The sequence below is a fragment of the Ipomoea nil genome, unplaced genomic scaffold (assembly GCF_001879475.1).
Source record: "Ipomoea nil cultivar Tokyo-kokei standard unplaced genomic scaffold, Asagao_1.1 scaffold3100, whole genome shotgun sequence".
Taxonomy (NCBI): domain Eukaryota; kingdom Viridiplantae; phylum Streptophyta; class Magnoliopsida; order Solanales; family Convolvulaceae; genus Ipomoea; species Ipomoea nil.
This window is the reverse complement of record NW_017619528.1, coordinates 2,893,789-2,914,744: the sequence shown is the minus strand read 5'-3', so window position 1 is coordinate 2,914,744 and position 20,956 is coordinate 2,893,789. Positions and strand designations below refer to the sequence as shown.

General features: G+C 38.8%; 1 long non-coding RNA gene across 1 annotated transcript; it reads right to left on the bottom strand.

Annotated features, from left to right (window-relative positions):
* Positions 1-910: 910 nt before the first annotated feature.
* LOC109166440 lies at positions 911-3,145 on the bottom strand. Its single transcript, XR_002051659.1, has 2 exons — positions 2,954-3,145; positions 911-1,385 (listed from the first exon to the last, which is right to left on the bottom strand). It is a non-coding gene; the product is annotated as an uncharacterized LOC109166440 (long non-coding RNA).
* Between the last annotated feature and the right edge of the window lie 17,811 nt (positions 3,146-20,956).

The window sequence follows — 20,956 nt, the reverse complement described above, 5'->3', positions numbered from 1 at the left end:
TTCTACCGGGCATATGCTACCATGGTTGGCTTTGATGTCAGAAGCAACACGATGCATAAAACTAGAGAAGTAGAAGTAGTGATTAAATACATGGTATGCTCATGTGAAGGTTATAAGCCAAAGTAAAAAGGAATATAACATCAACACCAATATAGCATAAAGCACACACAATTGTTTGGACAAATTAGTATTCGTTTAGTATAGTTCTGTTATCATTATTTTTGAAGACATGTTTTTTTTTTTTTTTTTTTTTTTTTTTTTTTTTTTGCAATCATTGCGTTCAAAACTATTTACAGTGAACCTAATTGAGATGTTTGAATATAAATTACATTATGATTATGATTAGATGGAATGTGTGCATTTAGATTATTTTTTTTTTTAAAAAGCAGGTTCTGGTGCATAATAGTAATGGTAATTAATGGATTGCAGACATGTATGAAGGCGTATACAGATTGGAATGAAAGCGTGTATAGGTGCACATAGAAAGCAGTGCGTGTGCACACAGTGGTAATGGGGAAATAGGTTTGAGCATGGGTGGGTTTACGTGGGTGCATGCCTCAGTTTTGGAAGGGTAATTAAATTATGGCAAAATTGTTAAGCGTATTGTGCACACTAGCTAACACATGAACACACAGATGTGCATAGTTAAATTAACCTGTGTGCATGCAGCATAAAATCCACCTACTCACACACACAATAGCAAAGTTGCGTGCAGAGGTCTCCAAACTAAAGGCAACAACTAAATATCGTTACAACTAGGTGCAAACTGTGTAGAATATTAACTTCAAAAACAAACATAAACCAATTTTAAATGTGCCAACTGTGAGGCAACAAAACCATAATACACACTGGATAGCCATCAAAATATTTCCAAGGGACAGACTAATATACTGTAGGTATATACAAAGTGTAAAAATACCAAAAACCCTACAGAAGACCCACATGGCAAAAAACTTAAGATTAATGTTTAAACAATCACAAGTCTAGCTAATCATATCCTAAACAGTGGGAAGTGCACCCATAAATGGAAAGCGGAGGGCCCAAAATATGTTGGTATGCCCAAGCTAAATTCGTTGATCTGTACGCATTGTATTTAGAGACCACAATATCCTTCATCTATTGAAGCCTTAATTTGTGAAGCTTACTAGTGTCTCCTTTGGTTAACCCACAATCCCATTTTGACACGACTTGCCCAACATAAGTCTCCATGTGACGCATGAGATACACGCCACAATTGATCTTATTCTTCGAATCTTGTTAGGACATTTTCATCCAAACTTGCACATATTGCTGACTTGGGTGGGTGGCTGGTTTTGTAAAATTCAGCAAGCATACACAACTTTGGGAGGCACCAGGTTCATGCTGCGAACCCTTGGACCTCTTACCTGCAACAACCACATAACACAAGAAATCACCAACTTTCCCCCCAATAATAAAACAGAACAACACCCAAATACATAATGGTACATTAAAATACTGAGGTGCACACACTCTCCAGCACATTCACGCGCATACCTATGAGATAAACCAGATATGACTGCACAAAAATAATACAATCATATCATTGCACAGAGCAACGCATCAAATCAAGTGCTCTTAGCATCCATTCTGCCTACGCCAAGCACAAACGAATCTGTCGTGCACACACACCAGAACAATCACGCACACGTATTGGATATACCCGTTTTGAGTGCACAAAAAGAACACAAAAATTACACACACCGATTCATACAACATAACACTTTAGCATCCAATTTGATAACACCATGCACACAAGTAAACGATAATATGCATATATACAACCACACCCGCTATCACTGATCACGCTAACCCACCTACTACATCAACTCCAAAACCACAACATATAAAACCAAGCATTACCAGAACTACCATAGAAACTAATGCAAGTCAGAAAGTAGACCGACTAAAGAGTTTATTATTTAATGGTTTTATTTGCGGTTTGCAGCTACGATTCTGTGTTTCTGAGCACATTTGAAGCAATAGATATCATGTCTTCGTAAGAAACAAATCAATTAATGATATATATTAGCCGTTGCTCTAGGAGTTTCAAAGTATCCTAACTGAAATCTCATGTTTCTATATGCATTTCATCACTAGTTGTTTTACACTTTGACTGTCTTTTGTGATTACTACACAGTCTTATGCAAAAACCTTTTCAAAACCAACTGGGTACACAGTCTTATGCAAGAACATTTTAAAAAAATAAAGCATCCTCCATCTACAAACCAACTGGGAAACAAACCAAAACATTTTTAAAAAAAAAATTTTAAAAAAATAAACAACATACATCAATAGAAAAATTCAAAACACTAACTAGTGAACTAACCTTTTTTGTATACAAAAACAACAGAACTCTAAACTTTGAACTTAAAAAGAAAAATGTAAAACCCTTTTTATAAGCAAAGAATTTACTAACCCCAAAAGCATATTACACATAAGTTTTAATCACAAAAGAAATTAATGTTTCAGAGTTTTCTTGTAGCGAGAGACCAAGATAATTAGTCAATTTTCAGTCAATAATCTAACAAAGGTCACAATTACAGAGCCATGTTTGTCCGATAACAGCCTGTACCCACGACAAAGAGACGACCGAGGCAACGAGCTAATTAAACACCAAACCACTAAACTGCATAGAATACCCAATTAATGCACAACCAATCCGTACCATCCCCTCCCCTCCCCCTCCCCCCCCACCCAAAAAAAAGATTCTCTCTAGAAAAAAAAAAACGAAAAACAAAAACAGCCACCGCCGCAAAATTGAGTTGCTGGTAGCCGCCGAAACGGACAGAAAACAAGTAAACAACAGATAAAATGAGTGAGGAAACATCTAACACCCCTAGCCCTCGATGGCATATTACATACAAGACCGGCGATTTGGAAACAAAAACAACAAGAACACAAAAATGACAAAAAGGGGGAAAAAAAACCCTACCTCGATCGATACGTGCATCCGGTGGTCCCCGCCGCTTTCCTCCATCGTGGTCCCCAGCCAGCACCATCTTCATTGTTGGAGAGCTGCAAGAAGGAATGGAGAGCTTCGCTTTTGGATGAGAGTGGAGAGACGCGCAATGGAGATCGCGAGATGGGATAGGGACTGACGACTTTACGCGAGTGGAATTATTGAGAGAGAGAAATAACCTTAAAACCCCCAAATTCCCCGAGCAAAAATAAAAACAATAAAAACACTCAAACACGCGAGACTTAATTAAATTAAATTCCAAAACCCATAACAACAAATCCTAACCGCAGATAGCCAAAATTGAACGATCTAGATGCATCCACACGTTTGTATTTTAAGACATGTTTTTACCTGAATATAATCCTATATATATATATATATATATATATATATATATATATATATATATATATTTTTTTTTTTTGGATATATATCAAATAATATTTTATATACTAGTGTGTGTATATATAAATATTATTTTGCGATATTAAATCGATTTTGGTTCATTATCACCAACAATCTTAAAACCTTATATTTTTGATAATGAAAAAATCGATGGATTCCAAAAGTGTTGGATCCGTGAATGTTGCTCGTGGTGCACATTCTAATGGTCAGAACGGCAACGATGTCGCACATTCCGTGATGCCAGTTGATGGCAGCAATGTTGGAAATGTTGTCTCCATGGGAGTTGCAAAGACACACGATAGTGCTCCGGAGAACTTTGGTTCACGATCCAGTAGACTAGTGGCTAATGGCACGCAATTGGTACCTATTGTGTTGCCTAGTGGATCGTGTTGGTCCCGATAGGGTGGTGAAAGTCTAGAGGGGGGGGGGGGGGGTGAATAGACTTTCAAGGTTTTTCAAAATAAATAACTCTTTGGTAACTTCAACTCTAAGTAACAAGTAAATAGAGTAAGTTTGAACTGCACAGCGGAATAATAGTATGTAAAGAGTTATGCCCAACCAATAATTTAAATGTGCATGTAAGATGGGTACAGATGATATGTAAAGTGACAGAGATATTTAAAGGAGATGGTTTACTCAATATGTAACAATAATATTCAAGATTGTAAATAAATATCGTGTCACGTCGACCGTGTAACGAACGTTACATGCAACACGTCAAACTTGCTTAGAATGATTCAATATTTAAGCTTGAGAAGTTTGAGTCAAATGCATACGTGAAAACACACTAAACCCGGATGATTAAGATTAACTGTGAATAGTAAACGGGTTAGTCGGATAAGATAGATAGATAGAGCAGATTATGTAAGTGCGGTATGTAAATGAGAGAGGCAATTTATAGTGGTTCGGAAGTGGCGTAATTTTCCTAGTCCACTTTACTCCATTCACTTCTAGGAGTAATTCACTATTTTCCACACACAGTTACAATAGTGAATAAGCGCTACACAAGCACTTCTTCCGGATGTCTTGCACACAGCTACACCCAACTCCGAGTGTCTCGCACACAGCTACACTCAACTCCGAGTATTTCGCACACAGCTATACTCAACGCCAACTAAGTGTCTTGCACACAGCTACACTTAGCAACTACGAGTGTTTTTCACACAGCTACACTCACTAGAGTATTTTGCACACAGCTATACTCTTTTTACAATTACAAATACAAAGGTAATTGTATCTCTCTCCAACTAGTTTTGAGACTATTCAGACTAAGTCTCTAATGAATATGTGAGCACTTGCACTTTTCGAATTTTGCACTTGTTTATCCGTGTGTATTCACCTCTATCTCTTGTCTTCAAGCCTTCATGGCTTTTTATAGGCAATCAAATATATCCGTTGGAGTGGGATAATTTGATATTTGAAATTTGAACCTTCATAGCCTGATATTGTTGACAATAGTAGATCTTCAATTTTGATTTGATTGTCAACTTGCCTGACAAAATAATATTTTATCTCAACTTGATTTTCAAGTTGTTTCTTAAAATATTATTTTTGTTGCCAATTTGAATATCCAACGAATCTTTGATATAAATTCATCTGATAGAATTTATTTCTAGGATAAGTTTTTATATTCATGTCTTCATAAATATTTTTCCGTTCTGATCAAATATCTTCATGTAATTTTGGATTCTTGTGGCATGTGGGCTGATCCAAAATAAATTCCTTCGAATTTATACATTTTCTGAACATCTTGCTTCTTTGCCACATTGTGCTCCTTTGACTTGTACACTTCTTACTAGTTTGACTTGAACATTGTGCTTTTCTGATTTGGTCACATCGTGCTCCTTTGGAAACATCGTGCTTGTTCACATTGTGAACCTTTAGAACATTGTGCTCCTTTCAGACATTGTGCTTGACCGCATCGTGCTCCTTTCAGACATTGTGCTCCTTTGGCAACATTGTGCTTGTCTGAATTCTTGACTTGTAAAAAATAAGTCCTTGAGGGGGGGAGGGGGGGAATCGATCTCGAGTATGATCATTTTGAGTTAGGACTTTTACCATTTCGCCATTAGGCTTATCCAGTCATTTCTTGCAACGCCATTTCTTTATGCTTCTTTCTCGGATGAATACTTGTAGGACCAAAATTAATTTCCCAAATTAATTTTGTTCTTTCTATGGTAGATTCCTTTTGACTCGATATTCTGATTTATGATGCTTATACTAAAAGACCTTAAAACTAAGGGGATCTAAAGTACATTTGGCTCATCAAAACTTACAAAAATATTCATATCAATTTTCCCCCTTTTTGATGACGCCAAAACCTATACTCAGTCATTTGGCTTGTCTTTTAAAAACAATTATTTTTCAAACGATTTTATTAATTTTTGACATAGCCCCGACGAGTTTAACAATTGATTTTGACTCTAGGAAAGGTATTTTTAGCAACTATGTTCCTATTCGCATTTTTGGACTTAATGATAACGAAATTTTGTAATTTTCCAATTTATGCGATTTGATACAATCTAAGCTAAAAATTATTACCTTTCAAGACAAATAAAATATCAATAGAAAAAAGGAAAACTTAATAGCATCATAAACAGATAATTCGAATCATTGCAAATTGTTCCATGATCATGAGTTCAAGTTCGTGGACCATACAAACAAAATGTGACAAACATACAAATCAATTGATGATTCTGTTTCTCCTTTCTTCAAGCACAAGATTTATATGATTTTGAACTTCAATGAAATTGTCACTAATGGCATAATTGGTGCATACCTGCCCAATCACATAATAGTTGAAAGCTTCAATGATGTTGTCCCCGGGCAGTATTCCTTCTTCATACCATATGATGCACTCTTCTAGACTTCTATCACTTTGAAGCTCGACATCATTGACTTTGATATAGTTTTAAGAACCATGATCATCAAAGCTCTAGCATAGCTTTTGATCCTCCTGAAGTTCTCATTCGAAACCCACAAGTTTTGGTCACTTGGACTACTTTTCTTCATTCCCTTTGGTAGGTCATTCAAAGTTGCCAATCTTGGCATTTCAACTCTACCATCTCTTGGTGTGGATTCCAAATAGAGAGCTGCTTTGTTGTACCAATTGATTTGTTCTTGATTTCCACCTGCACGCACAATTTCACGAAATGAACGGTTAGTGTTATTTGTGCTGCTTGATCCACCTTGACTGCCAGCCTCTCCACCACCGAACCAATACTCCAAACCTCCGCTTCTAGCAATATTTCTGCCAGCAGATCTGCCTCCTCCTCCTCTACTACTGCTTGTACCAACATTTCTGGTAGCCATGGCAGTCATAATCATTTCAAGCATGCCTTCCAAATGACTGAATCTCTCTTCCCCCTTTTTGGCGTAATCAATGAGTGTATAAACTGACTCACAAAGAGATGAAACAGATTCGGATATGTTTTCATATGAACCTCGAAGGCATCCCACTTTGGTATTGATGGAGATGAGATCTGTGTGAACATCACTAATCTGCTTCTCATGTTGATGAACCACATTGAGAATCCCTTGACTTTGATTCACGGCAATTGCTTCATTTGCTTTTCCAGCATTTTTGAGGATTTGAGACAGTTGGATGTAGAACTCATTGAGTTGCCCTTTGACATTTGTATTCAATCCACCAACTTGTCTCTCAAGTGCTTGATGTGTGTCAATCAAGTGTTGTTGACTCCTTCGGTTTTCATCAAATGATGTTTCGAATTTTCCTCCTTGAGTATTGACAACATTATCCACATGAGTGTAGATACCTTGAATCATACTCTCCATTCGGTCAACAAGGCTTAGTATAACATTTTCCAGATTTTCAGTCTTTCATTTGAGGTTGTGCCATCAATGTTTTGATCTTCTTGGGTTGCGGGAATACACCTTGCTCTTTCTTGAGCAGAATTATCTCCAAGCATGTGAGATTGTGCTTGATTTTCTAGTAAATTCCCTTCTCTTTCTGGCGTGTGTAACACGTGTGTGTCACCTTGCATACTTTCTACATGAATTGATTGAATTTCCTCCGTATGGTGGCTGACTTGCATGGCATGATGTTCTTGGCTAATTTCTGTTTGATTCAACACACTAACATCATATAGACCACTGTCTATCAAATGTACACCATGTGTGACATTCTCCTCTTCTTCGTTTCTTGTAACCTCAATAGGTTGAACAAACTCATCAATGTCAACTAAAAAATCATCTTCAGTTGGCATGTTTCCTTGGACTGTGTTGTCATGAAAAGTCTCGGCCAACTTGGCTTTTAATTTACTCACAAATGCTCCATTTACGGTAGAAATCAATGTTGTATGGCCAACATCAAAACTGCCAATCCAATTCAAAGAAAATGTTTCTTCTTCTTGCATACTCGGTCCTCTTGTCATCAACTCTTGATAAGAACCAAGTCTCCAATTTCTCCAATCAAGAACTCTATGATATTCATTCACCAATGTCAAATCAAGTCCATCAACTTGATATATTTCCTCATTCATCACTATCTCCATTTCGGCTATTCAGGAAAAAGGGTTCAAGTTACTTTGGCTTGTGTTGGGATTAAAGTTTGATGTGGGATTGTGACTCATGGTGAGATTTTGGCTTGTGGTAGGATTTTGGCTTGAGTTAGGATTTTGGCTTGAATTTGGTTCGTGACTAGGGTTAGGATTTTCAAGAGGTTGGGGTGTGGGTTGAGGGTTTAAACTAAGGATTTCTGCTACTGGCCTTTTTCTAGTTGGAATTCCTCTCGGTTTTCTTTTTCTTTTGGGATTGGACTCAATTGAGACCTCATGGTCTTTGAAGAGTATTCGGTTATTCCCAAATGGTTTTCTAGCCCTCATTGGCAAACCTTTTCTCTTGATAATCTCTCCAATGAGTAACCCGAATCCTAACATGTGATTGAACCTGCCATTCCTTATTTTTGCTCATTTCACAAAATGTGCAATCCGGCTCAAAATAAGCTTAATCCAGTCACCCCTAACATCATTCATCAAGGCATGCAAATATCCAATTCTCACAGGTGATATATCCTCCATACTATTCAGTTTACATAATACACATTTGTAGATGATTTTGACTAGCATTTCATACTCTAACTTCAAATCAGATTTTTGACCGGAAAGGTTTGGTTCGAGAGTAGCATTCTCATTTCGAATTTCTGTCCAAACTTCCGTGTGATCATATGTGTGTATATCTAAATCCAACAGTGGTTGTTCTGGACTAGATATAGGAAGTCCAAAAGTTGAGTGTAACTCTTGTTCATCAATGGTGATGAGAGTTCCATTTACGGTGGACTCAATGGTCCATCCAACAACTTTGGCATTCACATAAAAATCTGCTACATCTTCATCATAAAATCCTGAGTATGGATAAGAACATAACCTCATGAGATTGCTTTGTTGAAGTGCATGGATGATTCTTTGAGCAAGTTCGGAGTTCTTGGCCTCCTTGAGAAATCCGTGAGGGTCAAAACTTCCCCCTGCCTTGATTCCAACTGCTAGCTTAGTGAGATTGAGTTGTGTAGAGTGTTCTCCATTCGGTTGAGAGCTTGAATCTCCAATGGCAGCCATAATGTGTTTGGTATTTTTTGGATTGAGATTAAGAGAGATGAAGCTTGAGAGTTTTGGCTATGGAAGGTGTAAGGTTTTTGGAGAATTTGAGTGGAATGGCGGCTTTTCGACCGGTTGGGTGAAAAATGAGGTGCCTTTACAAAAATATCCTCACAATTGAATTTTGACTTTTAATAGTTGAGGGGTATTTTTGATATTCTAATGATTTCCAACCTTTGACCTAACTGATAGTTAGTTTAGGTTATATATTCTCCATCCAATTTGTCTGCTGATGTGGCGCCAAAAATTTAGATGCTCGGACTGATTTTACCTGAAATAAAGTTCATAGAGCACTAAATCTGTTCCGAAAATAATATGTGCATGTATATATACACGTTTAATTTAGTTGGGAGAAAGAAAAGGAAATTGATTCTTTTTAGACCATTTATTATGTGCAACTACCATAAAAAGATGCTCTCATTTAAGATAAACTCATCATCATACCATCTTGTCAACTCTTAAATGGTAAGATTTTGTAGAGCTAAATAAATTTATTTGTGCATATAAGTAAATAGATACACGGTTAGAGAGACATGCATGCAATATGTGCTTTTATAAAATTTAATGTAGACTTAAATGATAAGATGTGACATATTTGCATGTGTGACACATAGGCACGAAACTAATTAAATCAGATAAAGTAACGAATTTTTCAGATGAAAAATTGAGCTTTTAATTTAAATAGGGTTTAGAAACTTAGCTCAATTCAATCATGCCCATCTCGTGTCTTAATTTCGAAAATCTTGATTCACACAGAGGTTTTGTGAGAATATCAGCTATTTGATCTTCGATCGGAATGTATTCTATTTTCAATTCCTTCTTTTTGACATGATCCCGGATAAAATGATGTCTCACATCAATGTGTTTTGTTCTTGAATGTAACACGGGATTGTGTGTTATGGCTATGGCACTTGTATTGTCACACAATATGTTGACATTTTCACAGTTCACGCCATAATCTCTCAGTTGTTGTTTCATCCAAAGAATTTGCGCACAACAACTCCCAGCAGCTATATATTCAGCTTCGGCTGTCCTTGTAGCTATGGAGTTTTGCTTTTTGCTAAACCATGATACCAATCTTCGCCCTAAGAACTGGCATGTCCCTGGAGTACTTTTTCGATCGATTTTACATCCTGCAAAATCTGCATCTGAGAAACCAGTTACTGTAAAATTACCTTCTTTGGGATACCATAATCCCACATTGACTGTTGCTTTTAGGTATCAGATGATTTTCTTTGTTGTGATACCCCAAAAATCCACATTCAATCCATGGATTAATTGAGTAATTAATCCTATTTTATTTGAGGAATAAATTCCTAAAATCCTGATTTTTAATACTCGAGGACTAGTATTTGACTAGTCAACTTCAAAGCTATTGTAATTTTGCATTTCCTCATTTTACGTAAAATATCAGAAATAGTTTGCTGACTTAGAATACTGATTGATTCAGTTAAGCACCTACTTAGTAATGATAGATCATGAAGAGAACATCAGAGAAAAATAAACAAACACACAGAACGAACACTCACAATGTTTACCCAGTTCGATACGGTGTGTATCTACGTCTGGGGGACGATCACATAGGCGTCCAATCCACTAAGTAATAATCCAATGTACAAAGGTAGATATACAATAATCTTACCCAAGTGCCCCACACAAGGTACATGTGGATTGTTGAAGATGGAGAGCCATGCATACAGAAGTCCAATGAAATCCCTTCACTTGGAGAGCCAGCTCTGATGCAGTCCACTTTAGTGACGCTCTATAAGGTTGTTCCCGCAACAGTGTGATCTTAGTGTCCTTTTGTTTAAGCAGCAGTAACTCTTCTCAAGTTCATCATCTTAATCACCGTGAACATGTTGTATTGAGAAGGTTCATGACCATCAAAGATCTAGACTCATCAAGCTGATATGGAGTGTTTCTTCTTCTTATTTGGCGTAACCCTAGTTCCCTTAAAGAACTGGTACTTATAGATCCTTCAATAAACACTCTCCATAAAATGTCTTTGATTGTAGAAGGTAGGACTATATAAGAGGAATGTAATCTAAGCAGATTAGGTCCATTACCTTCTTTGAAGATACGTTGATCGTCTTTCCATACTGGGCTGATAATACCGCGTAAGACTCTTAAGGAAACAGCTTTCCTAAATCAGATCTTCAGTGTCAGTTCTTCTGTCGTTGCTTCTGCTTGATCAGTAAACTATAGACCCAACCGGACAGACTCTAAACCTATCTTAGTATGCCATAATAATATTGCCAATTATAATATGGGGTTTTTGAACATAAAAACACTAACAAACGCCCCCTTTGGCTATTATTTGGCAAAACAACTCAACTGTATAAAATGAACTAAGATAGGTTATTAAAAGAAGCAACCCAAGTGTCCAAACTGATTACATCGGATAAAAAGAACATAAGATCCAAAGCAGTCTAAAAAAAAAAAAATCACAAAAACTCCCCCTGAGTTACTACTCCCCCTTTTTGCCAATGGTAGCCAAAGATCAAGCATTTGAGGGAGAGTCACAGTCAGACTTCACGGGATCCTCAGCAGCAGCAGCAGTATCAGACAGGCTCATGCCGAGAAGAACAGTAGCTAGCTCAGTGCGCGCGCCCGTCAGTTGCTTGGCAATGATACCGTGCACCGTCTCAAGATCAGCAACTCGCGCCTTCAATTGTTCGGAAAGCTTCACATCTTTAGCATGAGGAGACTCATCATTCACAGCATCAGGTTCCGAATTGGATGGAGCAGTCACAGGAACGACATCCTTAATATGATCTCCAGAAAGAAGACGTTTATCAACAGTATATAGCAGTGTCGGACTGATCACTTCGCTGGGCATAGGCTTAAGACCCTGAGAGGTAAGGATGCCAAAAATCAGATTTGAAAACTGTAATCTTACCTTCTGTTCCCGGGGACGAATCAGAGTTAGAACATGATAAAAAATCCATTTGCCCAGATCACACTGCATCTTAGTTCCAATTCTAAATAAGAACCCTGCCAGAAGCTTGCCAACTGTGTTGAAATGAGCTGATGGAAGCCAGTTGTGCAGAGCTAGGCGATGTAGGATGACATATCTAGACGTGAGATGCGAGCTCAGCAAATAGTCCTTATCTCATGTAGGCCAAGATGTAGTATGTCCACCGGTAAGAGTTTTGGCCACCACGTCCCATTCAGTAACAGCCTCTTCTTGCACTGTAGGCAAGCCATAGTATTTATTTATCACATCTGGCCCAAAATCATACCACTTCCCTCTGATGAAGATTTGCATCGGTCGTGGCCCTGTGAGACTGTCAATCTCATCACTGAGATTGCAATAGAACTCATATGTGAGCAGCTTGGAGTAAGGGCAAACATCTGTAACAGTTTTCAAAAGACCAACTTCATTCAGCAAGGGCAGGATGTCGCAAACGGAGTTCAGTTGATTCGCATCCACAGTTCTTTGAACAATCAGCTCCCTTCTGACCATAGTGGCCCATTTTGTTTGTGCAGCAGGGGATACAAACTGAGGTTTGTAAACAGTAGTATCAATTCCTTCAATAGGTGGAACCTCCGGAGTTACACTTCGACCTCTTGACCTTGTGGTAGGTTTCCCTTTTCTGGCAGAGGGGGCTGGTGCAGAAGTAGCTTGAGCAGCAGTAGTTCCTTGTTGCTTAACAGAGGAACGTAGAGTCTTGAAAACTTGGTGGATAGGTGGGTCTCCTTCAGGCTTAGCAGTCTCACTCTACTTTCTCTTCTTCACAGGCTGATCCACATCAACATTATCAGCACTGGTTTCAACAACAACCTTCGTTGGAACATTATTCCTTTTTGTCCGTCTTGTTTCTCTGGATGGGGACTGGACTGGAGTCACAGAGTGGCTAGAATCAGAAACATTTGCAGATGAGCTCCCAACAATATTTGATATCTCTCGAATTCTGAAATTCGTGGAATCAGGATGAGCAGTTGCCTCAACAGTAGGGGCAGCAGAATAAGGTGCTTGGGATCCATACACCTCAGCCAGTATCTTATCATCTTCACTGGAGGATTCTGAAGGGTGTATCACTCGATAAGGTTGAGGGATCGAAGCAGATGGTAACCCAGCAAAATGTCGCACATGTTCCAGACTTTCTCCTAAAGATGTTGCAGTGTAAACAGGGACTCTACCTGTTTTCTCAGACTTGTGGGGACTTGATAAATCAATAGTTTTAACAGTTGCAGGTAAGGCAGGATGATCAACAGCAGGACAAGACTCTTTAGAGACATTAACAGTTTCAGACGGAGGCAGAGCAATATTCTCAGAAGCATAAACAACCAGACTCAGTGGATTTGGCTTATCAGAGGACTTTGTTTTCTCATCAGACACATGTAACGCATCAGATTTTTCACCAGCAAAATTAGTCACAGACAAAGATAGATGATCAACATTCACAGGGGACTTCTCGGAACCCAAAGCAGATTGATTTTCAGGCAAAACAGACACAGATGATGGAATAGAAGAATCAACAGGTCTATTAGGAGAAACTTCAATAGGGATTTCAGAATCATTTACCCGTTGTCGAAGAATCTCCTGTCTGTGTGTTGCTTCTCTCTGAGCAGCTTCAAGATACAGAGCTTGGGACTCCTCTCGTCGTCGAGCTTCTTCAACAGATTCTAGGGCACGTTGAGCAAAAAATTGAAGGAATGCCCCGGCCCGATTTCCATCCGAGGGTTCTGGAATAAACACTGGAGAGACGTCATCACTAGCTTCAGCGACCAACACAAGAAGTTCAGTTACATCATCTGCCGACCATTCAGCATAAAACTCCGGATAGTTGGTCATAACAGTCACCAGAATCTCGTCGCGAAGCAGAGGATCAAGCTTGAGCTTCTTCTTCATAGCCAACTGTAGAAGCGTCTGAATGTGTTTGAGGGCTGCCGCCGGAGGGTGTACCTTGCTTCCAAGGTTAATGATGATGTTTCTTACGGGGTCCGCCATTTAAGATTAAGTGCGAGGTGAAGAATAAAACACCGAGAGCAGATAAGCACGGGAAATGGAGAGATGAGAGCTGAGGTGAGTTCTTTCTTCTTGACCCGGTATCATATAGGCTTAAGGGTGATGAACCCTAATTAATGCGGCAAGTCAAAATATCATGCAGAAGTGATTGATGGACACAACGGTACAGCTCCTTTTTAGGAAGGAGACGGAACCCAAGGGAATTTGAAATTCAAAAAGCATTGAGATCTTTTAAGATATCTTCTGAGAAGAATAAGCTTAGATGATCTTCTTAACATAAAAAGAGAGGAGTCTTTAAGGAAATTCAAAGTCATAACACTGACCCGTAATAAACCAACTCCTCTCTGACGGACCAACTGCTTTAGTCAGTCAATTCTGCAAATTCCCAGAGCAGATCTGAGAATTTCAAAACGATTAGCATCCAGTGGCTTAGTCAGAATGTCCGCCAGTTTTTGTCAGTCTGAATGTATTCCAACTCAATTTCCTTGGATTCAACCAGGTCTCTGATGTAGTGATGCCTGATGTCAATATGCTTCGTTCTGGAATGTTGAACAGGATTCTTGGAGATGCTGATAGCACTGACATTGTCACAAAAGAGTGTCATTGTTCCTTGTGTAAGACCATAATCCAGAAACATCTGTTTCATCCAAACCAACTGAGTACAGCAACCACCTGCGGCTATGTATTCTGCCTCTGCAGTGCTTAGTGAGATAGAGTTCTGTTTCTTACTTAACCATGATACTAAGTTCTTCCCAACAAAGAAGCATCCTCCAGAAGTACTTTTCCGATCATCAATATTCCTTGCCCAATCAGCATCACAATATGCAACCAGATTCAGTTCACTATCCTTGGAATACCAGAGTCCATACTGTATCGTTCCTTTCACGTATTTCAGAATGCGTTTTGCCGCTATCAAATGTGATTCCTTTGGGTCAGATTGATACCTTGCACAGATTCCAACACTGAACATTATGTCTGGTCGACTGGCTGTTAGATACAACAGACTGCCTATCAAGCTACGATAGACTGTGTTATCCACTGATATACCAGTTTCATCTTTCGATACTTTTGTAGAAGTGGAGATCGGTGTTCTGGATGGTTTACATGATTCTAGATCAAACTTTTTGACAAGATTCTCAGCATACTTTTCTTGTGAAATAAAGTATCCTTCAGAACTTTGCTTGACTTGTAGGCCTAGGAAATATGTCAGTTGACCAACCATGGACATTTCAAACTCTTCCTCCATGACTTTTACCAACTCATCAGTGTATTTCTGCAAGGTTGATCAAAACACAATGTCATCAACATAGATTTGAGCTATGGTTACATGACTTCCACTCGTTTTGACAAACAGAGTTTTGTCAACACTTCCGCGTTTATATCCGTGCTGGAGCAAATACTGTGTCAAACGTTCATACCAGGCCCGTGGGGCTTGTTTAAGGCCATAGAGAGCTTTTCGAAGCTTATAGACATAAGAAGGACGTTCTGGATCTTCAAAACCTTTAGGTTGAGCCACATAGATATCTTCATGGAGATACCCATTCAGAAACGCTGTCTTGACATCCATCTGATATAATGTAAATCCCAAAATGCAAGCGACAACCAGCAAGATTCTGATTGACTCAAGTCTAGCTACAGGAGCAAATGTCTCGTCATAGTCAACCCCTTCAATCTGTGTATAACCTTGAGCCACCAACCGAGCTTTGTTTCTAGCTATATTCCCTGCTTCATCAGTTTTATTTTTAAAGATCCACTTCGTTCCTATTACATTGACACCATCAGGTCTTGGTACAAGATTCCAGACATGATTCCGCTCAAACTGATGTAGCTCCTCCTGCATTGCATTGATCCACAGATCATCCTGTAGAGCTTCTTTGACATTTTTGGGTTCTATTTGTGAGGTATAGCAGTAAGACCCAGATATTTCTGTCAGATTATTTCTTATTCTGCTTCTGGATTTCATTCCATCTGAAAAATCTCCAATAATGTTATCTGATGGATGGTTTTTCTGAGTTCTGGTGGATTTGTCTTTACCAACATCATTCATGAGATCTATCTCTTGTTCCGAACTTTCTTGATCTTCATCTGACGAATCTTGTGGTTTGATCTGACTGTTGTTATTACTTGCATCTGAATCACGTAGAGGTGACTCTATCACTGTTTAGTCCACTGGTTCTTCTGGATTGTCATCGACAACCACATTTACTGACTCCATCACAGACTGAGTCCTCTTGTTGTAGACTCTGTAGGCACGACTGTTCGGAGAGTATCCAAGAAAGATGCTCTCATCACTTTTGGGTTCGAACTTCCCTCTTTGTTCCCTATCAGCCAGCACATAGCACTTTGTCCCAAACACATGAAAGTATTTCAGATTTGGCTTCTTTCCCTTCTAGATCTCATATGGAGTTTTCGTCGTTCCTGGTCTAACGTAGACCCTATTTATAGTATGACACGCTGTGTGTACTGCTTCAGCCCAGAAACGTTGTGGCATATGTGAGGCATGTAGCATAACTCTAGCCATTTCCTGTAGCGTTCGGTTCTTTCTTTCCACCACTCTATTCTGTTGAGCAGTTTTAGGAGCTGAGAACTCATGTGAGATACCATGCTCGGAGCAGAAGTCTGAATATAGTGAGTTCTCAAATTCCTTTCCATGATCACTCCTCAATCTCTGAACTTTTATAATAGACTCATCTTTTTCCTTCTGAACTCTTATGCACAGAGTCTTGAAGGCCTTGAAGGCTTTTGTCTTTTCTCTCAGAAAGTATACCCAGCTGTATCCAGAGAAATCGTCTACACACACAAATATATATTTCTTTCTTCCAATGCTTTCAGTCTGTGTTGGCCCCATGAGATCTATATGGACAAGATCTAGACATTTCGCAGTGGTGATACCTCTTACTACTTTGTGTGGAGTTCTGATTTGTTTCCCAATAGCACATGCGCCACAAATTTTCTCTGGATCAATTCTGATCTTCGGTACACCTTTTACTGCTTCCAGTTTTATCAACTTATCCATATCTCTGAAATTTATGTGACCCAGTCTTCTATGCCAGAGTTTTGATTCATCAGATTTGGATAGGTGACAAGCAGTTTCATTTGTCAAAACATAACAGTTGTCTGAAGACCGAGTTCCTTCCATGACAAGTTGATTTGCTTTGTACTCACTCTACAGCAGTTACGATCGAAGCATACATTCCAATTTTGATCACATAACTGACTGATGCTAATAAGATTCGCTTTTAATCCACTGACTAGCAAGACTTCTTCTAATTGAGGTAAACCTGGAACATTTAGGACACCTTTCCCAACGATTTTACCCTTTTGTCCGTCTCCAAATGTTACAGCTCCACTGCTAGGTTGCACAGCCATCAGACATTTAATGTTTCCTATCATATGTCTGGAACAACCACTGTCGAAATACCATCTAGCATCAGTTGTAGATGCAGTTAGAACAATGGTGAGATAACAGATAACTTCTGACTTTCTGACCCAAACCTGTCTAGTGAATGGTGTAATAGTCTTATTCTGATATTTTTCCTTCCTTTGATCTCTGTAGAAAAAATAGCATTCGGGACGAGTATGACCTTTTGTGTGACAGTAGTGACAAATGGGAGTATAATATTTAACTTTGACAATCTTATTTTTGAATCTCGAATAATGAGATTGATAAGTTGATTTGTCCTAGTCAGTGTTAGTACCGTATCTCCTTTCCTTGATTTGTACTGACTGAGATGACTGTCCTAGTTCATACCTGTGATATGCTGTGGTCTTAGACATTCCCTCTTTGATGAAATGTGGTGCGTTGTTCGAAGATTCTCCTTGCTCAAATCCCAGACCCTTTTTATCATTAGGGTTTCTGCCAGGGTCTAGAATTTTATCTAAGGTAGATGTGGTGTCCATCATCTGTATATTTTTCTTCAAGCTCTCCAACTCCTTGATTAATTTACCTTCTCTGGACCATATCTGAGTGATGAGATCTTCTTTTATGACCACTTCAGCATTCAGTTTCTTTATAAGATCATCTTTTTGCTTTAGATCGTCATTCAGATTCTTATTTACTTTCACAAGTTGTTCCCAGCTAGCGACAAGTTTTGAAAATTCTGCCTCAAGTTGAATATGTCTCTCTTCAAAATCATATGTTGATATGTATGATTCTCCATCTGATTGATCTCCGTCTGATTGAATGTTTGTGGCAGTGAAGAACGCTACAAAGTTTCCTACATTATCATCTGATTGATCATTTGAATTTTCCTCCTCATCATCACTAAGAGTAGCTACAGACATAGCCTTTTTCCTTTTAAGATATGTTTCACATTCAGCCTGTATGTGATCGTATCCTTCACATTCCCTACACTGCACTGACCGATTGAGGGGTTTTCCTGTGTCTATGGCACTATTTCTGTTTTGTCTCGATCGCCTAGTCTGAGATTGATTGTTTTGTGAGAAGGGTGTTGTTTCAACCTTTTGATATGAAGGGTTGATGCCTTTGTATTGTGTTCTTGTAGACTGACCTTGACCCTTTCTGTTGAACCCTTTTAAGATTTTCTTGAAGTTTTTGGTTAGGAGAGCTAGGGTTTCATCATCTATGTCGTCTGTGTCAGATTCTCGATCAACTTCAGCCACAAAGGCTACAGACTTTCCTTTCTTGTTGCTTCCAACATCATCATCAGCAAGAACTTCCAGTTCATATGTGTGCAAGCTTCCCATGAGTTCTCCGACAGTCTTCTTTTCCCAACCTGTGTGTTCCTCAATAGCCGTTACTTTCATTCGAAAACGTTTAGGTAGGGATATGAGAATCTTTTTGACCACTCTCTCATCAGTGAATGGTTCCCCAAGAATTGAGGCTCGGTTCATCAAGTTCTGAACCCTACTGTGGAAGGTAGAAATGGTTTCGTCTTCAGTCATTCTGAGAGCTTCAAACTCTGACAAAACCATTTGCAACTTTGACTGTTTGACATCATTGGTTCCTTCAAATCTGGTTTCATGAATCTCCCATACCCGTTTAGCCTCTTTTACCCCTGTAACAAGCGTAAAAACAGATTCATGTAGTGATCCAACAATTGAGTTCAGTGCTTTGTTGTTCATATCAGAGGCATTCATTTCATCGTCTGTCCAAGTCTACATGGGTTTTTCTTCAGCAACTCCTTGTGCATTCGGAGTAGTAGGTCGACTCCACCCAGTTAGGATGGTGCGATAAACCCTGGTTCCTTGTGCTTGAAGATATATCTCCATACGAGCCTTCCAGAAAGAGTAGTTGTGACCATCTAGTTCTGGTGGTTTCATACTTGCGTCCATCCTGAAACCAACAACCAGCCAACGAACACACAGACAGACTTCCACAAAAACAGAGAGAATGCAAAACTAAGATAGCCCTTCGGATCAAGTCACTATGTAAACTTAAAAGCTCTGATACCACATGTAATTTTGCATTTCCTCATTTTACGTAAAATATCAGAAATAGTTTGCTGACTTAGAATACTGATTGATTCAGTTAAGCACCTACTTAGTAATGATAGATCATGAAGAGAACATTAGAGAAAAATAAACAAACACACAGAACGAACACTCACAATGTTTACCCAGTTCGATATGGTGTGTATCTACGTCTGGGGGACGATCACATAGGCGTCCAATCCACTAAGTCATAATCCAATGTACAAAGGTAGATATACAATAATCTTACCCAAGTGCCCCACACAAGGTACATACCCAGTCTACACAGGTTTAGTGGATTGTTGAAGATGGAGAGCCATGCATACAGAAGTCCAATGAAATCCCTTCACTTGGAGAGCCAGCTCTGATGCAGTCCACTTCAGTGACGCTCTATAAGGTTGTTCCCACAACAGTGTGATCTTAGTGTCCTTTCGTTTAAGCAGCAGTAACTCTTCTCAAGTTCATCATCTTAATCACCGTGAACATGTTGTATTGAAAAGGTGCATGACCATCAAAGATCTAGACTCATTAAGCTGATATGGAGTGTTTCTTCTTCTTATTTGGCGTAACCCTAGTTCCCTTAAAAAACTGGTACTTATAGATCCTTCAATAAACACTCTCCATAAAATGTTTTTAATTGTAGAAGGTAGGACTATATAAGAGGAATGTAATCTCAGCAGATTAGGTCCATTACCTTCTTTGAAGATACGCTGATCGTCTTTCCATACTGGGCAGATAATACCGCGTAAGACTTTTAAGGAAACAGCTTTCCTAAATCAGATCTTCAGTGTCAGTTCTTCTGTCGTTGCTTCTGCTTGATCAGTAAACTGTAGACCCAACCGGACAGACTCTAAACCTATCTTAGTATGCCATAATAATATTGTCAATTATAATATGGGGTTTCTGAACATAAAAACACTAACAGCTATGTTGTACCTTGAGCTTTGAGGGGAGTTCCCTTGTTCCTTACACTTTCTAAAGGTTAGTAAGGGTATCCTTGACTTTTCACCAAGAGTTAGTATTGTAAACTAACCTAGAAGACTTCTTCATTTCATTCCTTACATTTCCTAGAAATTTGCTCTACCTTCTCTCTAGAAAAGAAGTGTAGCTTATTCTCTAAGCTAAGTTGAGACCCTTGTCAAGATTCCAATATTTGCTACCAAGATTCTGCCTTTCACCTATTTGGGCATCTAGGAGGGTAAGATCTAAGTTCATCTTGTGTTTTTGGTTTCATCTTAGTTGTCTTTTTCTTAAAGGTAGGATCTTTATGATCTTTTGGTTTGATCTTGAAGTGGGCTTGGAAAGTAAGCCTTGTGGGGAGCTTGTTGTGGTGTAAAGTGAAGTCTTTTGGTCTACAAGAGGTAACCCATGCTCTACAAAACCTATTTTGCTTACCAATGTGTGATTTCTTGGATTCTACATGTGTTTTGCTATGAAATGTGAGGGTTTATGCATTTGTCTTGTGATATTGCATATCTAGAGCTTGTGTTTAGGGTTCCTTTGTGCCATTGCTTGGCATTTTCCATGATTCATGTCATTTTGTTGTGTTGGGTG